The sequence below is a fragment of the Triturus cristatus genome, chromosome 4_1, assembly GCF_964204655.1.
Source record: "Triturus cristatus chromosome 4_1, aTriCri1.1, whole genome shotgun sequence".
NCBI classification, from domain to species: Eukaryota; Metazoa; Chordata; class Amphibia; order Caudata; family Salamandridae; genus Triturus; species Triturus cristatus.
In genome coordinates, this window is record NC_140585.1 from 645156658 (window position 1) to 645177073 (window position 20416).

The following is a 20416-nucleotide window of genomic DNA, read 5'->3' on the forward strand; positions in this document are numbered from 1 at the left end:
CTTGGTCAGGGGCTAGGGCGGGTGAAGACCAGACTTCCACAATGGAATTTCCAGTTGGAAGAATGACAGACTCGCAGGAAATTTTACCAATGGGGCCCACCCCAATAGTTGAGGGATTCCTCAGTGACCCAGATCCGGCTCATCCCTATTTTTAATCTTTGTAATCATGTTATGAAGTTACAGTACTCAGCAAAGGGCTCAGTTTTGTACCGAATGAGAAAACTAATGTCTTTAACATACAAATGGAATTATTACAATTATTTTGAAAATTACAGCTCAAAGCCTTTTTATGGGATAAAGATTTTACTGAAAACTTTCAACCCCTCAAGACTAAGATCACCCTTTATATTCAACCCGCCAAGTAACAAAATGCCAGTTGAACTGATGGCCTCCTTAACCTAAATACTAACACTGAATTGATCATCAAGCCCACCGACAAAGGTGGTGGAATTGCTATCCAACCTGTTGTAGCGTAACTTAAAGGAAAACGGGATGTATTTAAAAAAGAAAAATGAAACTATTCAGTTTCATTTTTTAAGGGCAAGCAGTGGTCCCTGGGATGACTGCTTGCCCTTAAAAAATATTTTTGCACATACTCACAAAGGGGAAGGGGTCATCATAGGCTCTTTGCAGCTGTGGCTGGTGAAAGAATAATTCTTGCATGAACACTCTTGTCACATCATACAGACAAACCTCTCAAAATGTACAAGGTAATCCGATTAAAAAACTTACTCAGATAAAATTAAAACCAAATTCCACTTTTGTTAAAAAGTTGTATCAAATACAGAAATCCTGGCTGTACATCTGCAATTGTGGAAGTAAGTGGTCTCATAGAAAGAAACAACATCTCTGCTCTTTTTTGTTGATTATGGATGGTTGACATGTTTTGACTTCATAAAGGGCATATACATTGACAATTGTGTTTAGGAATGGTCCCACAAGTATTCATAGACCTACGGTGGGACACACCGTAGGAAAACCAAATATTCCCAAATGTACCCATTGGCTAACAAATTGGTAGAGTGGGCTGAGTTCTGGACTTAAATTTCAGAGATGTTAGAGTGCATAAGAAACAAAAGCTAAAATGCCTATCCCATTAAAAGATATAGAGGTTAACAATCCTAACAAAACATTCATAAAAAAAAGAGTAACATTTCATTTTCTGGCAACCACGAAAATAAAAAATGAGAGGACTGAAAACTAAAGATTAAACAAGATTAAACAGATAAAAATAGGAGCAATCATCCAATAAGAACCAATAAGGCCATGTTTATTTATTGAAAAAGGTAAACTATTGGAGAAATTGCTAACTGCTCCCATGGAATTTTATTGGGAGCATGGTTTAAAGTAGGCTGGAATGCAAGTGAACATGTTCTGTCTGAGAATCTTACCTTCTAACTTAGTCCCTTAGATGGAGCAAATAAAAGTCAAGAAGAATGAGACAATGTTCCAATAAGTTTCCAAATCTCCCAATAAGTTCCTAAATCTCCAAATAGTCATGATGGGAACTAAAAATAAAGAACAAAAGTTAATGACAAAAAGCTCAGTGCTGGACAAAGTGCCTTAGCCAGTGTAAGGACTTAAGATAGGACTATTCTAACATTTGGTTCTTCTTCTATAGGAGCAGAAGAGCTCAGACATTTGAATGCACCTTTACCAGTCATGTCTAAGGAGGGGAAGAAAGAGAACCTGGGAGAACCAACACAACATTCTAAAGAGGTCCAGGGCTAACAGGACCAGTATTCAACCCAGGTACTGAGCCCGAACAGCAGAGCTGCCAATATCCTTGAACTGCCCTCGAATAGTTTAACCCTATCTAGCCTTCCAGCACCTGCTGTAAACACCAATTCCATATAGAGGTAATGGAAGCTATCCTGTGAAAACATTGAGGGGCAAAGTCAAGAAACCTGAAAAGGGATTACACCAAATAGATTTGTGATTCCAACATCTATCATTGCTCTGCGGTCTGGATAACCAACTCCAGATGTAGGTCATCCAATGCCTCTCATAGGCTCACTAAGCTTTATGCAAGACATAATGAGCTGGAGAACATCTGGTAGGGCCAACCTGCCTCCACCAGTGGAATGAAAAGCTAGAACAGACCTCTCAGCCATATAAACCTTTCTCACTCACATACCCGGCGATGCCACTGCAGGTACTACAGCTAGATATATACACAGTTTCGGTGGTGTATTCTTTTGGAGAAATATTGCCCACATGTGTGCTTACTGTATGCACAGGAAGTGTCATGTTGGCTGAACATGTAATGAGGGCAGAAACTGAAAGAATCTTGAGCTGACATAAAGAACTACATACCACAATGTGCACCTCCACCCAAGCACTGAATTTTTCTGGTAGGAGCAGCATATATCTGTAAACTTATATCTGTTGACTGCAGCTAAAATTGGAAAGGAATACTTGTGCAGGATGGCAGAAGGAGTACACAATACAGGCTCTAAGTAGAAGGCAACCCACATCCCATTTTCTCCTCTATCCCTGGAACCCCGGCCACTTCCCAAACTGCTCCAAGCTGGTGAAGCATGCTTCTCTCCGATATCAATCATCTTCTGAGCTCTATTCTTTCAGTGAAATGCTTAAAGGTGGTGAGGCATGGAGAAGGCTGCAGTATTACTTTCCTACCTTTGCAGTCCTAACAGTGTCTCCTCCTCATAACAGCACATCACACACACAAGCAAAAACACTCACACACCATTATACAGTAATACAAACACATCATGATACATATCATAATACGTAACACCACTCCAACAAGCACACCTTCACATCAACACAACACTCTATATCACAGCATGCACCATCACACGCTCCCTCATCACACTTTACCATATTGACTTACACAATCCCTCTCATTATCTCACACCTCACACACACACCATTCCACATAATCCCTCAATTTCACATACACAAACCCGATGACACTACACAAATCACACCAACACATACTCATAGCACTACACCTACACCATCATAATAACATCTTGATACAAACCAATCATAACACCATCATACCAACAATTACACAACGTATCAAAACCCACACAATAGACCATCACACACACACACACATCAAGTCAGCACATTCATCATCAGACCATTATATCAATGAATGCTTCTACACACCCACCATCATGCACTCATGTTACACAAAGACACCATCGCACAAACACTGTCAAAAACCCACCATCTCACACACTGTCAATCACACAGATACAAATAATGGCGCCATACAACAATTCACAAGCAAGTACACTGTAATGCACATCACACAGAAAAATATGCCATCACACATGCACACACTCAATGACACATATTCTGTGAGTCAAACTTGGGCGTTGTTATTTCCTGTAAGTTCACTGATCTGTGTAAGAGAGGAAATTTTGCATTACAACCACACCTGTGCTTACTCTCAGCGTGTGGGGAAGTGTGCACCTCTGCTACCGGTACTGTAGCTGTTCTGTGTGTGAGGGAACCATGCCTTGCTGCGGCTGTTTCCTCCCAACTTGCACCTGCTCTTTGTATTTCTAAAGTTCCAGCTGAACCTGCATTGTGTGTCAATGTCTGGGGTTGTTCGTCACAGCAATACATACTTTGTGTATTCCTTCAGTCCCCAGGATCTTTCTTTTTACTGGATCCCCAGGCAAACAGTTTTTGGGGCTATAAGTTCTATGGTATGAGGACTCTATGACTGTTCCACGTTTTTCCTTTTGGTTTGAAGACTTCTTACCGTATGATGGCCATGGTGATCCGTGCTATGTCTGATACTTTCCCAGTGCTAGCCATTAATTCTGGCTCTACTACACCCAATATTTTCTGCTTCTGGCTCTCTTGACTTTTTATGTTCAAGGTAAGTCAGAGAGCAACCAAATAAAGTCCTCTCTCATTGCACATGGTCTTCCAGAATATAGGAATCCTCAAACTGCAAGGCAATGGACAGGATTTGGGCACAGATACAAGAGAAGTAAGATACAAACAGAAAGAGTCTTAAGATTCCCATATGGAATACTAGAGGTACCTGTTATCTACATGGCTTAGGTTAGCAACTCTGGAAGATGGTAAAATAGCATGTGAGGAATACTAGACAGCTAACTGTAGAAATATAAAAGTTGTGATGGGGAATTCACCTAATGGTTAGCTACGGCAGAGTATAAATATAACTACTCTCACACAATTGCTCTGCGCCTGGCGACATTTTATGATTGTATTGGCTTTTCATCTTACAATTGTTTGATTACTTGCATCGTGTTTCCTCACCTATGCTTTGTTCCTCCTTGTTGAGCTTCCTACTCCTTGCCATTACCCGTGATACTTCCAGTTGTTCTTGTTTTTGTTGGTTTGTCTTAATTGTACTGTTCATGAAAGTTCTCTTTGTCGTCCTGGGGATCAGGGATGGTATATAAATCAACAGGGGAGTGAACCGCACTGGTCTATGTATCAGAGCCTCAAAGAGATTGTCTCGGAGACCCTCAACCACTAATCGCAACCAACAGCGTCTATTGTCTCCATTGGAGTGATGTAGTGGGTAGTGTCATCATTTGGATCCCTCACTTGAGTGTTCGGTTCTCCAAGTGATTCGTACCTCCACCAGGATGGAGATTGTCTGGGAGAAGACAGTGGTGGGATCTATATATTACAAGTAAAATTGCCTCCTATACCTGTGAGTGTGATTTATTAAAAAGGCAGGATAGGGGTAAGACTAAAAGCAGAAAGATGTTATGCGGTCTCTAGCAATCTAATAATCTGGTGGGCATGTTTTGGCTTTGTTTGCCCCTATGGGTCAGTGGCCTTCATCAAGACCTTGTACAGTAGATCCCCGTTGTTGTCAGTATTCCATGAAAATATGAAGTAAGTGTATTAACTTACGGTTCTTCATCAAGGGCCTAATTTTTGCCCATGACAGGTCATTGTTACAAGCGAGGTTGTTGCCTACAACTGGAAGGAAACCAGAAAATGAATGTATGGAAAATGTAATGTTTTACTTAACACCTGATGTGATATAATAAAACGTGCATATACCTATATATAGTGTGTGCACTTTTTTAGGCATCTTGATACTCTTATCTAGATGCTCTCAGTAAAGCTTCATGCTCCATGGTTTAACCGGCATGTTGCTGCCAAAGATATATTTATATACACAAGGGGAGTGATTCTGTTTAGGACCACAGAGGCTAGAATCAGGTAAATAATTGCAATGAAAGAATGCCTCTTGGATGACTTGCAAGTGAATAATGCGGAAGTAAGGAAGACGCTACTTGCACGCCGACAGAGCCAGGCATACTAAGCAAATAACGGGTTCCCTCCAGCAGAAGCCGTATTTCAGCAGAAGACCAAGAAAACACGAGCATGAAAAGAGCGAACATTGTGTCACACAGCAAAAAATGTGACTCCCCAGCCATTCTAAGAGAACGACCAATGCTATTAGTGTCCTACATTTTTAAGTTCCCAGCCCTGAGAAAGACCTTCCCTGAAATCTCACAGTCCCCGCACGAAGGTCGAAACGCATCGGCACGCCCACTACCCTCCCTCTGAGGCCAAGAGCATCTCTACTCCAAAATGAAATCTAAGCCATGAACTTTTTTAGGTTTAGCCAAAGAAAGACGGCTTTACCCTTATCAAATATATCTAGATATGCTCTGACCTTCACACCATTCGGACCGACTAATTGATAAGTACCGAGGATAACTAGGTCTCAATATCCCGATACTCGAAACCAAAGAAGTAGGACAGTTTAGACCTGTAATGAATGTGTATATGTAAATAATTTTTGTTTTGCACAATGCACTGTATATAAAGTTTTCATGTTTCACAATCAAGTTTGAGTATGTAAATAAATGATATCAACATGTTAGTATGTCTGTGTTAATTCCAAAAAAAGAACATGCAAAACAAAAAAATGAAGTAAATCACGTGTTGATGTAATACAAGACATTCTGTATATGTTTCTTCTTACATATGTTGAGAAAAGTGATGCATGCCAACTCCTTGTTTAAGTTTTGATTGAAATAATCAGTTCATATGGTGAACATACCCGTAGGTAAAGAGCGTAGACCTTTGGTACTCATATTATATTCAATCTATGGTCCAAGAGGCGTTCTTTCATTGCAAAAAAATATATATATTTATATGCAGCAGTTTCTTGCTAACTGTGCTGAAATGGTGAATTACGTTAAAAATAAGCGGTGAGTTTTAAAAGAAAGGTAGTGTATTGAAGCGAGGAGAGTGACATTCTTATGAAGTGATTCTCATACATCTTCATAGCGGGCAAGCAGTTAATGCACTTTGTGTGTCCTTTCTTTTAATACATGGTGGGCATGTGGGCTTAAGGAATCACCTCATGTGCCTCTTATCAAGGTAGGCACAGGCCATGGTCTGCTAGGGAGTGGCCATGTTCAAGGAACATTAGTAAATTTGCTGTCCCATTTGTCACAAACAATGTGATGTACATGTTTTTGTCTCCTTAACGTTCTTATGTTCTCGCACCGTGATCCTGTGGTGCCTGATTGTTATAATTGTTATAATTGGCCATCGTGTGATTTGTTATGTGATGGTCTGTTAAAAAATTACTAAACAGTAGATGGTGGTTGTGCTTGTGCTCACTTTCACTTAACCAGTTGTGCAGTCAAAAGGGACTAGTGGTGAGGTCAAGGAAAAAGGAAAATAGCAATTAGCTCTGTACGGGTTTGAATGGGCCCAAGTAGTGCAGATAGATCCGGAGAGTTCTGTCTATGCCTCCTGGTAAAGTTGTATTCAATTAATAAACTATAAGTAGACGCAGTGCAGCTAACATCTACTTCATATAGTTAGACTTAACCCATACCATTGCTCCTCGTTTAGGTTCCCACTTACTTAGAGTATGGACCATACAGTGCATTAGTCCTATGCGTCTCTCTCATCCCGGACGTTATTTACTTCTGAGAGCGCCTGGGTTTTTATAGGGAGGTCCTCGTCTGTCAAGTGTGTTGTAATGATCTGCAGGTAATTCGCGGAGATCATGCCGTGATTGGAAAACAGGTTTCCTATGCTGTAAAAAGCAGACTTAATGTCGCCCATGCATAACGATGTGTGAGGTATCACAGTTTATGGTTTCTGTTTTGTAGTGAAATTGAAAAAGGTCCTTCAATAAAGGTTTATATTAATCATGTTTTTTTGGACAAGTTAGAGAAAAGACTACTTTGATTCATGTACTCCAGTACCATGTCTGGGTTCTTGCATTATTTCTATATATATAGATTTTTTGGGGCCAGATGTGGGATGGGTCCTCAAGGGAAAGTCTTAAGTCTCTGTTGTGAGTCTATTGTTGTACTGGCCAGAGGGGGCCCCAAGGTTTCTTTGTATTATGAGGGTTCTTGCTGCTTTCAGTCATATTAGCTTCTGTCTGCCAGGTACACCTCATAATTGTCGTTTTGTTGGTGATCCAAATAGAGGTTCAAGGGTCTGTATAGATGGCCATATTAAGCTTGGCTATGTAGGGCAACTTCAAGGCGCTACGTTTTTTGGGGACTTCTGTTTCCCCGTGGGGGTCCTATTTGTTGAATACTAGCCATAAGATGTTTTCATTAAGTCCTTTGTCGAAGGTTCTTAGATGATAGACAGACCGTTGTTCTATTTAGAAGAGAATTCCTTCCGCATTCTTACTGGTATTGTCTTGTGTCTCGATGACCACTCACGCAAGTTCATTTTCAGTTTGTTTTGTAGTCAAAAAATGGTTGCTCATGCACATTGTTTTTTGCACCTAATTTTACTGCGGTATTCTCCTATACGAGTCTTGATTTTTCTGGACGTCATCCGAATATATCTGAGGTGGCAGGAACACATGATCATATAGATCACGTGTGTTGTATTGCAGTTTGTATGTCTTCTTAGAGTCCATTTGAAGATAATGTTGAGATCTAGTGTCTTGATTGCCTTGGTTAAGTGGCACACTGAAAATAAGCAACAGGGGTAGTCACCAACTATGGGTTGGAGACCACGTGCCTGTTTGAATCTGGCTTTCTTTAAAATTCCCTTCGGGAAGAGTCTCCTGGGATAAGAGAAGAAAGATCATAATAGGATGAAATGGAGGGTGTCCTGAGGAGATCTATGCTCGCAGTCACAGGGCCCCTTCATCTCCATAGAAGGTGTGAACCCTGCCGGGTCCGCTAAAACGTGATGCAAGAGATTCAACCTAAACCGGGTCATTAAAAATCTACCATGTGCACTGTTTGTGCAAGACAGGTATTAGGTGTTCCCTCACCGACGGCTTAACTACCTCTGTGTCTTCCCGGAGTATTGATGAGTATTTAAAGAACTGGTCCTTAACCAGAGCCTTATCTTTCATACCCGCTTTAGAGGAGTTGGCAAATAGCCAAAAAACTCAATTAAAGAAGGGGTCAAGGGGGACATTTAGTTTAAAGACTACTACACCTCCAAAGCCCTCAGATCAATACGCAAGAAACTAACAGAAGGTGCAAAGTCTATTAAGAAAGGAATAGCAAACTAATACCTGCTGTGTAGGTGAATACAAATGATTCTTTTAGAAACCGGGATAACACCCGGTAGGAGTTAAGAGTTCATCAGCCCACCCTTGATGGCGGAGCATCGTCATTTGAAACTCTAGGGAATAAAGGTCTGAGCTCACAATCGCAGGCCAAAAGGCTTTGCTGAGTGCTAAGCCTAATTATTCCCAGAAGAAAAATACTCCTGCCAGGGGTTAAACCCAAAACCTAAAAACTGTAGTGCAGTGCTATATTGTGAAAGTGAATGTAAAAATGAATACTCAGGCAAAAAATATGTTTATTAGGGATTACCTAAGTTTCATGTCTAAAAAGACTATAGTCTTGAAAAAAGATAGACTATTTCCTGGCTCAATTATAAAATGGTCGACATGTTTCAGCCGAGGTGGTCACTAGACCCGGCTTTCTTCAGGACCAATAATATGATAGAAAAATTGCTACTACAGGAAGAATATATATATATTTTGAGGTGCAATGTGTACCACAGAAAACATATAATCAAAATATAAACGTGAAATAAGACAGTGGCAATAGCCACCCTACCATACAAGCAAACTCGTGCTTGGACGAAAGGGTTAAGTCTTCTTTCCTAAAAAGAATACAAAGGGTCAACTATCAGGAAAGAACATCACACAAGAAAACCAAAAAACACAGCATTACTAGTCGCTATTCATCAGTATCTAATCTGTACTGCCGATTATAATCAAAGCTCAAATTGTTATTCGCCAACACTCTATTAAATAGACTACATTGGAAACTCACCCAGCTTTGTGTGGGAGAACTGCCTCACCTCACCCGGCTGACTGCTCGGAAATGGAGGCACCGCTCTGTTCAAATGTGGAGGTAAAACAAACAAGTTGCACATGGATACTTGTCCTGTTCGAGCACTCAACACATACCTTTAAACAATTTAATAACCCTAAGAAAAACTAAAACATCAAAGAGCTCCAGGGGGACCCATGAATACATTATTGCAGGTAGATCGCTATGTGTAATAATATGTAGTAAAACAGATGGTTTATCTAAAGCACTAAAAGAGTTTCTTCTAATAGAGTTTTTTATAACAGCTATAACATGATGACGGAAGAGACTGTGGTGTCATCTCTTGTAAGGGATACAGCAAGTAGTTAATGTATAGCTGTATTGTCTTTCAGCATGAATACAACCTTATTGATTAATAAAGAAAAACTGAATTTAGAAAGTATAGTCTACTAGTTCTAAGCTGCCAGACAGCAACTTTTTACTATTAACAGTACAGAACCCTGCACGGTAACCCCCTCCTTCCTTACCTCTCCGTCGGTACTTCAGACTGGCCTCCGGGCTGTCTGGGAGGTAGAGGTGGGAAGGAGGAGTGTGCTTATATACCTGCCTCGGTGTAATTGCGGCGTACAATTGGAATCAGGTGTGAATGTATTTATGAACGCCCAGCAACTTCCGGACAACATGAGCATGCGTGAAGCTGAGTGCGCATGCGCAAAACTGAAACACACGTAAGACATAGCGCGTGAACGCCCAGCGACTGCCGGACAGAATAAGCATGCGCAAAACTAAATACGCATGCGCAAAACTGAGACACACGCAAGGCATAGCGCGTGATCACAAATACACGCTCCAAGGCATGCGCGCTGTGTCGAACGTACAGTGCGGGTGTGAGAGATCAGTGTCTCATATGAGCGCCGGTGTAACAACATTCAAGGTGTTGTCTGCGGTATTTGGGGTCTTTATGGTTTTGAAATCACCGATTCAGATGTGGAAAATGAAAAAACGAATTGAAAAATACTGCTAGGGAAAAACTGGAGATAAGCTCACAGCCCCAGAAGGCGATAATCACAGAACACAGGAATAATCCCCAGCATCCAATGGCCAGCACGAGGATGATCTGGTGGCTAATAGCGGTAGCAAAGGACATATACACTCATCTTCGAGTGCAAATGATGTAAACAATGTAAACTAGAGGTTGTTGATATAATGTGTCTTCATATCAGTGGTAACACCACTACCTTAATTCACCAAATACACGGTAACCTGGCTCTCATTGAATGATATATATACTTGAGTAGAAGAGCACAAAGGTTAAAGACGGCAAATACGTCCACCAAGGAGTTATATACTCACAGTAGCCGCTTTAAAGAGTAACTGGTGGAATAAAGCCAAATAGCCTACAGTTAATACACGTATGATATATTAAAAATATATCCCAACAAACAGCGTTCATCATAGTACAATTTAGTAGGAAAACATAATATGTCTTGATAGAAAAACATGTCTAGAAAGAAAGACATGTCTTAATAGAACAACATAGCCACGAAAGAGCACGAAACCTCGACCTAGAGATGTCATCTCAGATGTAATGTCGACCTTCATAGGGCAGATATCTTAAATGAACAGGTATCTAGCTACTCATTGCCGATATCTAGAATCATGCAGCCTCTCAGGGATGATTTGAGATTGACATTACAAGTTGACATTTCAACCACTGAATCTCAGATAGAGACCCACGGTATGTTGTCGTTTAGGCCTTGTGTATCTGTCTTTAATTTGAAAATCCACCTTTGTTCTCTAGAGAATAGGAACTTTGAGATGTCTGCTATGTGTTGGGGAATGAAAGGACGTTCTAACACAAGCCATCTCAACTCATCAGCCTTGTGTTTCTTGGCCAGAAAATGGTCCGTCAAGCAGGTAGATTGTTTCATACAGCGAATAGTACTTTTGTGCTCGCTGATGCGAAGCTTGATTTTGCAACTTGTTTGTTTTACCTCCACATTTGAACAGAGCGGTGCCTCCATCTCCGAGCAGTCAGCCGGGTGAGGTGAGGCAGTTCTCCCACACAAAGCTGGGTGAGTTTCCAATGTAGTCTATTTAATAGAGTGTTGGCGAATAACAATTTGAGCTTTGACTATAATCGGCAGTACAGATTAGATACTGCTGAATAGCGACTAGTAATGCTGTGTTTTTTGGTTTTCTTGTGTGATGTTCTTTCCTGATAGTTGACCCTTTGTATTCTTTTTAGGAAAGAAGACTTAACCCTTTCGTCCAAGCACGAGTTTGCTTGTATGGTAGGGTGGCTATTGCCACTGTCTTATTTCACGTTTATATTTTGATTATATGTTTTCTGTGGTACACATTGCACCTCAAAATATATATATATTCTTCCTGTAGTAGCAATTTTTCTATCATATTATTGGTCCTGAAGAAAGCCGGGTCTAGTGACCACCTCGGCTGAAACATGTCGACCATTTTATAATTGAGCCAGGAAATAGTCTATCTTTTTTCAAGACTATAGTCTTTTTAGACATGAAACTTAGGTAATCCCTAATAAACATATTTTTTGCCTGAGTATTCATTTTTACATTCACTTTCACAATATAGCACTGCACTACAGTTTTTAGGTTTTGGGTTTAACCCCTGGCAGGAGTATTTTTCTTCTGGGAATAATTAGGCTTAGCACTCAGCAAAGCCTTTTGGCCTGCGATTGTGAGCTCAGACCTTTATTCCCTAGAGTTTCAAATGACGATGCTCCGCCATCAAGGGTGGGCTGATGAACTCTTAACTCCTACCGGGTGTTATCCCGGTTTCTAAAAGAATCATTCGTATTCACCTACACAGCAGGTATTAGTTTGCTATTCCTTTCTTAATAGACTTTGCACCTTCTGTTAGTTTCTTGCGAGTTGGCAAATAGGTCTACAAAACCAATTTTCTCCAAAGTCTCCTTCACGTATTTGAGCCAGGGAATTTTTAGCCCATGATTGAGGGAAAGGCAGTCTTCTATAACCTGCCTACTGAAAGCCGCCTCCTCGTTTGCCCAGATCTTAATCCAACAGACTAAGGGTTTGACTGCCATACTGTCTCTGATATATCGGACACCCAGTTCTTCATGAACAATGTGGGCTGGCGTGCTCTGAGGTATTTTTAGCAGGCGCCGAAGATATATATTCTCTTCAGTTTGTAACTGTATGGCCTGGGTAAAACCCCACACCTCACTTCCATACAGCACTTTGGCACAGCACATAGCATTATATAATCTCAGTATCTGCTCAGGGGACCAACGTACTAACCTGTGCGCAAAACATATTATGGACCCGGTACAACTGGTCATAGCCCAACGCTTTTCTTCTATCAAGTGTTTAAAATTTAGTTGGTGATCAAATAAAATCCCCGATATGAAAAGGACTGTACCTTTCCTAGGTGATGCGATCCAATTGTGTACTTATAGGATTTACCCGTTTTTTTCCCCACTTCCATTACATATGACTGCCAGGTTGAGAGATAAATCCAGATTCTCCATAAATGACACAAACCCGTCAATTAAAAGCTGCAAGCCTTTGGGGGTGCGAGCTAAAAGTACCGCATCATCTGCATAAAGCAGAACAGGGATGCCCCGAGTACCTATCCTAGAGGTATCCACCTGTAACATGCTTAATTCGCGGTCCAGACCATTTATATATAGTGTGAACAAAAAGGGAGCTAGTATGCAACCCTGTCTGACCCCACTAGAGCACAGAAAGGGTTCTGTTGTTTTCCCCTCCTGACTGTATCTGACCACTGCCGTGGTGTGCGAATGCAGGGATTTTAAAATGTTAATGAGCCCTGGGTCCACACCAAGCCCACCCATAATAGCCCACAGTTTCCCTGGATTAACTCTATCAAAGGCTGCAGTCAGGTCCATGAATGCCAAATACATTGTCCCTTGATTGACTATTGTATATTTGGCCGAAATAAGGTACAGATTAAGGCATTGGTCGGTGGTAGATTTTCCAGGTCTGAAACCAAATTGGAGGTTGGTTATAACCCGATGCTCCTCTGCCAAGTCAATCAGCCGGTTTAAAACCACCCATCCTAACACCTTCGCTGACACATAATAAGGGAAATCGGGCGATAACACTGTGGACTATCCCTATTACCTTTTTAAAAAATAGGGACAATTGTGGCAGTGGTCCAAGATACTGGCATTACCGTGTCCACTGCTGCGTTTATGACCCTAGATCCACTTTACTGATGAAAAGATCGGGTGGAATCCCATTCGGGCCCGGGGCCTTATTCCTGGTTAGGCCTCCAATTCCAATTTTTACCTCTCCCAATGAAAATCTTAATGGGGGTGTGACCTGTTCCCAGTGATCCTCCAGCAACTGGTTCATGCTTGGGGTATAGTTATAGAGCATTTGAAAGTGCTCGTGCCATTGCTCTGGCAGGATATTGTTACTCAATCCCGGTTTGTCAGCCTCTTGAAAAGATGGATTATTTATAATTCTCCAAAAGGCGGTAGAATCCCTTAGTGCCACCGCCTCTGATAGATCTTCCCAGGCTTGTGTCTGTAGTTGGCTTTTGTGCCCTTTGACCGCCAACTTATAGTTTTTGCGGCACACGGTCACCCGCTCCCTATCTCTTGGGGACATCTTTGAGGCGTTTTTCAATTCTCTTAGGGCACGTGAGCATTGATGGTCAAATCATCTTGGGGTGTCCAAATGTGCCTTATGGACTGGGACTCTCAACAGGCTATCGTCTATTTGGGCAACAACTTTGAAAGTGTCCACTAATTCTGCCCCTTCCATTTCAGGGTCTAAACACCTCTTGCAACCTCCTACCTTGATCAGTAGCCCTGGCCACCCCCCTCCCCACTCCAAGGGGTATCTGGTCCTGGCATACATTGGCAAGTAATAAGGCAAGAGGGTTATGGTCACTAAATGCGCTACAATCGATACTAAACAGAGACACACAATTTTTGAGTGATGCAGAGACAAAAATGTAATCAATAAATGAGGCACAGCCTCTACCTTTGAATGTGGGGTGAACCATTTTGTCCTGCTTAGTAGTAACCAGATCCATTGTGTGTGTTAATGCATGTATATTTAAAAGGCCACTAAGTTCCTCTCCCTCCTTTGTGTGTTCCAGATGTGAACCATCCTGTAGAGTACACGTTGTCCAATCCCCAAGCAATACTCTCAGATTTGGGCACAAGTGACAATTAAAATCGCCTGATAAAACCAGCCGAAGAGCCATCTGCCCTTGAACCTGTGACTGATTAATTCTTGTATCCAATTCGTGCAGACTTGCAGAGCCCTGTCCATTTAAGTTAATATTATAAAAATGTATAAAAAGTAACCTGTAACATTTATTAAAACATTTCAACCCCTGCACAACTTCCGAGCCCCAAGCTAGATCTAACCATCTTCCCTGCAATGTGAGATCTACGTAAATAACCAGCCCTCCCCTGGCCCTACCTGACGAGGCCGTATGCGCTGGGCAAAAGAAGGTTTTATATCCTTCTAAAAAAAGTTGTTTTTAACTAGTTCCCAGGTTTCTTGTAGAGCATAGGTTCCCGGGAAGTAGGTGGAAGTGCAGGCAGTGGTTCATAGAAGCTGGTCCTTGGTCCTGGAGGGCTTTGTAGGCATGGGTCAGGAGCCTGAATTGACATATTTTCTGTATGGGGAGCTAGTGGAGGTCTTTCAGGTGCTGAGTGATGTGAGTCCTCTTTGGCAGGTTGAGGATAAGTCTGGCTGCTGTGTTCTGGATCATCTGGAGTCTTCTCACGAGTTCGGGGGTGGTGCCTGCATAGAGTGCGTTGCTGTAACCAAGTCTGCTGGTGATAAGTACCTGTGTCACAGGTTTCCTGGTGTCAATGGGGAGCCACTTGAAGACTTTGCGGAGCATACGGAGAGTGTGGAAGCAGGCTGAGGAGACAGCTGTCCAGCATGAGCCGAGGTTCCGGGCATTGTCTTTCTGAGTGGGGGTGGGTCTGAGTTCTGATTACCAGCAGGAGTCGTTGCAGAGGGAGGGGTGTCTGCGGAGATGAGTACTTCAGTTTTTTCCATTTGAGCTTCAAGCAGTTGTTCTTCATCCAGGCTGAGACGTTCTTCATACAGTTGTGGAAGTTGGTCTTTGTAGTGGTGGGGTACGCTGAGAGCGAGAGGAGGAGCTGGGTCTCGTCAGTGTAGAACACTATGTTGATGTCATGGGTTCTGACGATGTCTGCGAAAAGTGTCATGTAGATGTTGAAGAGGGTTGAAGTGAGGGCAGAACCTTGAGGGACACTGCAGATGGTGTGCTTGGGTTGACAGGTGAAGGGAGGGAGACAAATTTTTTGGGTGCACCCCGTAGGAAAGGATACCCTCCATTTGAGCATGTCATCTGTCATTTCGATCTGTTACAGTAGATCGATCAATGTGTGGTGGGAGACTGTGTCAAGGGCAGAGGAGAGGTCGAGCAGGATCAGGGCGGCTGATTCTCCTCTGTAAAGTAGGGTGTGGATGTCGTCTGTTGTGGCAATCAGGCCTGTCTCGGTGCTGTGATTGGCTCTGAATCCTGATTGGGAAGGGTCCAGTAGGTTGTTTCTCTCCAGGTGTTCTGTGAGTTGGAGGTTGATGGCTTTCTCCATGAATTTGGTAACATGGGAGCAGAGAGATGGGACAGTAGTTCTGGAGTTCGCCTGGGTCTGCCGATGGTTTCTTGACTAGGGATATGACCTCTGTGTGTTTCCAAGCATCAGGAAAAGTGGCTGTGACAATGGTGTTGAGGATGGTGGTGAGCTGCTGGCTGATTTTGTTTCTTCCGAGGTTGAACAGTCGGTGGGGGCATGGTCTGGTTGCTTTGCCCTGTATCATTGATTATAAAGGGTAACAGCAAAATCTGTCAAAGTTGATGCAATTTGTAGTTTATGGCCCTCATGAGGCCATACAACTACATTTATTTTTATGGGTATTTCATGCAATAGCAATAAGCTCTTCTTCTCACCCATAGACCCTAGAAGCCAAGATTGATTGGTGAAGATCTGAAATATTGTTTTAGTAAATGTCAATTGCAATTACTAAAGTTGAAGATGATAAAACGTAAGGCACACTACGAACTAAAAATTTGTTAGTACACAATGAGTAAAACTGTTTGGACAACATCACTTTAAAATGTTGACATAGTTAATAACTATAGCATGTTAAGTAGTGTGAGCAGAAAATAATCTGAAATCTATGGTCGAATTTGATAGCAAAGTATGTCTTGTTAATGACTCTCCAGGATACTGATGAAATATGACATTTTTTTTGGCACTATTCAAGAAAAAAGAATAATATCTTGCTGCTCCTCAAATGCACCCTTTTATTATTAGAATTAGTTGATTGCATGGACCATCACTTGCCAACCTCAGACCAGTAAGGCTTGGGCAGGATGCCACTTGTGCACCCATGAATTCTGCACACATGAGCTCAGAAAACGTGCCAGGGAGTGACCAGCACATACCTACCTTTGAAACTGAGATGACAGAGCTGTTGCATGGAATGTGTAATTCACAATTCCTTTAGAGAAATAAGTTTATTTTTAACAATGCCTCAAAGGTCATTTGAGCACCTGATGTGATATTGTCCTAAACTGACAATAGGCTAACTCAAATACCTTTAAGGCAGCTGGGCATTAGCCTATCAGGGTGAAAAGCTAGTCCGCTATCAGCTTCAGACACAAAATCACTCACAAATGCAACTTGGACTACGACAACATCTAGGCCATTTTCTGTTTAATTAATCAAGGAATTACAAATATTCACAAACCCAAAAGCCAGTTCTTCACATTCAAGGGACTGTTCGGTGGCAGGTGAAAGTTAACCGCACTATATTTGCTAAAGGATCAGCGCCATCAAAATACACTTAAAAACATTAAAATCCACAAAAGTTGCTATAAGGCAGGCAGAGAACAGATTAATTGGATCAAGTTTTTTAGATTCCTTGTCAGAAATCCTCCACTTCCTGTGGGGACCTTAGATGCATGGTCAGACCGGCCTATAGGGTAATCTGGCTGTCCTAGACGGGCTGTTCTGACAGGTTAGTGTGTGGGCCATTTTTAGGTCTTGCTTGTGACAGCGCATGCACAGGAAGCGCTCGGGCTTGTGTGAGAAATTGAATACCACGAGGGCTTGGAGCTGGCCCAATATTTACCATTCGTTGGCTTCACTGTCACTCCTATTTTCTGCCTCCTAATTAGGCAGGATGTGCCAGCTTCACTTCCTCTTCTTTCCTCGGGAGCATGGACGAAGAACAGATTGCTTCATCTGTTCTTAGGACTGTGATTGAGGTACTATTTTGGTTATACATGGGCCTGTTATATGGTCTGGTGGGTCAGTGCCTAATGTTGATTTCCCTTTTATTACCACAAACATCGCCTGGAGCAAGCACAAATGCATGCAGTCTCCCATACCTTGCAAAACCCTTATAAAGCTTGTCTTTAAACTTTCAAAACTGCTCCAATTTGTGAAATGTGGGCCACTTTTTAGCTATCTGATTCGCTAATGGGGAACGCAACTATTTTGGTGCCTGGGCCTATTTTTGCCCCAGTCAGACCCTGCTTAAATGGGCATTTAGATATTCCAGATCATAGGAACATACACAGTAACATACCTTAGACCTGCTCTTCTTTTTGAAAAAGTAGCGAGCATGTTACTACCACTCCAAGAAAGGCGCATGCCTGGAAAATAACACTTTACGCTGTGCTTGGGATATCCAGGTGGTCTCCCGAGCAGGGCAACAAACCTCGTTTAGAGTTTGGTGAAGTGAGAGCACTGCAGTGAATTGTGAGAGTAAGGGGAAGTGCTGTTTTTGTGCCTGCTAAGGCCCCGCACTGGCTCATCTACTGTAAATGTTAGAGCTGGCGACCCCTCCGCCACAGGGGCACCAGGCCGTCCTGCTCTATCTTGGACAGAACATCATGCGTTATTCCTACATGGGACCACCATTCGAGGCATAGAGACAACGCACAATGGTCCCCATATTCAGGGAGAAGGTGAAGAGGGACACTGTTTTTTGGTGTTGTCATGAACCAAACTCCAGTACTGGAATTGTTTATTAAAACAAAACAACTGTGCTAAGAGGGTGTATCAAAAATGGCGCCTAATCAGCAAAAGCTTCGGTGTCCTCCGCGGTGCTTCCTACATGATGAGGAGTGAAAAATATGGCGGACAGTCTTCTGATAGTGGAGTGGTCATCGGGGTCTGAATGGCCGCTTTAATCTTATCTCTAGCCTACACTGACAGAAAATGCAGAAATTCAAGGGCAGATGTGATGTTTTACTGACACCTGTTGTTATTTATGTTTGCAACAAAACATACAACATCCTATCAATGATACCTCTGGTCAGTGCGGCTCCATTCTTCTCAGGTTGAAATTGCCCACTGCAGTGTAACAATGTGAGTTAATACCTGCCTGACACAGCAATGGCATTAATATGAAACTCTATTGTCAGCGCTAAATCAAGAAATGCTTCAAATGATATTGCTTTGGGTATATAGTTTCCATTTAACGGAATACTTTGAGCAGAGGAGCGGCATTATCATTCCTCCATCTAGAACCAACACTTCTCATCCAGTGCCCTATATCATGAAAGAAAATCCCTGCACGTGTAACTAGTGAGAAAAGAATATCATGTCTTAATACCAACCTTTTATTATGAATTTTCTGTTACACAGATGTGCTGTAAAGTGCACTAATATATTTCATGACTGAATCTTAATGTCATTCTTATATTAATCTGAAGTAAGTCCAAATCTTTGAAGACAATGCTATCCTTGAACATGAAACTTTTTGGTGTCTGCAATCACAGCATTTGTGTTTGAACTCTGGCAATAGGAATTCATCTACTGCAAGCAGGCAGGTATCTTGATTGCCTAGCCAGGAACACCCCAGATAGCCACCACCGTTGGAAGTCTTGTGGGAGTGCTGTGGCGTCCAGGGTCTTCTAGTTCATTCGATTCTACAGACGTTCCCCATGCTCTGGAGGTTTCACAAGGCACAAGGGGGACGTTTACAAATGCATCTGTCCAGGGCTGCCGGGGTTTCAATGGTCAGATGGGATGCTGGTGGAAATGGCACCCGAAGAGATTACCTAAATTGGTCGACCTATCAGCTTCCATTTTGCCATCATCACATCTGCCGAAAAGGTGGCCCCTCAAGGCTGACACTATAAACTAGTGTTACACAGCTGCCGCTCTTTCATCTGGCATGCCTGCTGCACTTGATTTGTCCTATGAAAGAGTTGCACAGCAGTCCATTTCTACCCATATTATGGGCTGCTCGGTAAAATTCGCAGGTGAAGAGCTGGGTGTGAGGAAGGGAGCACCGTGGTTTATCTGTACATGTTTCTGTTTATTTTTAAGCAGCATCTCACATTAATACTCTGTAGGGTGGAACTTCACATTGGGTTATTCTATGTTAGACCTTGAAGGGGGGGGGGGGCAGGGTATTGTAGGTATAGGGTAGTGTGGGGGGCACTTGCCTGGACCTGTAAGTAAATCATTCAGCTAGATCTGCAAGGCAGGCACCATCACCTACACCTGATTTACACAATGGAATGCTTACTCTTTTCAATTGCTCCTTTTGCATACCGCACGTTTCAAATTTCTTAATGGGGTCTCCCGCACATGAAATTCGAACGGGGAGAGTAGAGTATATTGTTTCAATAAAATCTGATGTAATTCCATGAATAGATTCGCGCAGATTGATGTTTCTTTGCACGTTTGCAGTCAGCTCAATTCCAAGTGACTGAAACTACTACTTATACGACATGGAACCCCCAGTTAAATTGCAGACCCTAGCAGTTTTATGATCAGTGGTGCTTTGTTTGCTATTTTTCATACAACGATGAGCTCGAAAATGACTGACAACTGCATTTTCCAGTCTGAGTGGCTTAGATGCTGATAGGGAGCGGGCACCTGCTTTTTGGAGCTTTTCGGGAACAAGCTAAAGGCTCCTGGCTATTTCAACGAAGATTAATTTTTAGGTACGACAGAGGCGAAGAGTGAACTTATCCCTGATGTTTCAGCAGTGCAAAGTAAAACAACTGGATGGTGAGGAAAATATTTGGAATGACATAGTTCATAATTCAATCACGAAAATCCCATTGTAGATGAATGTAGCATTAACGACTTAACCAATTTA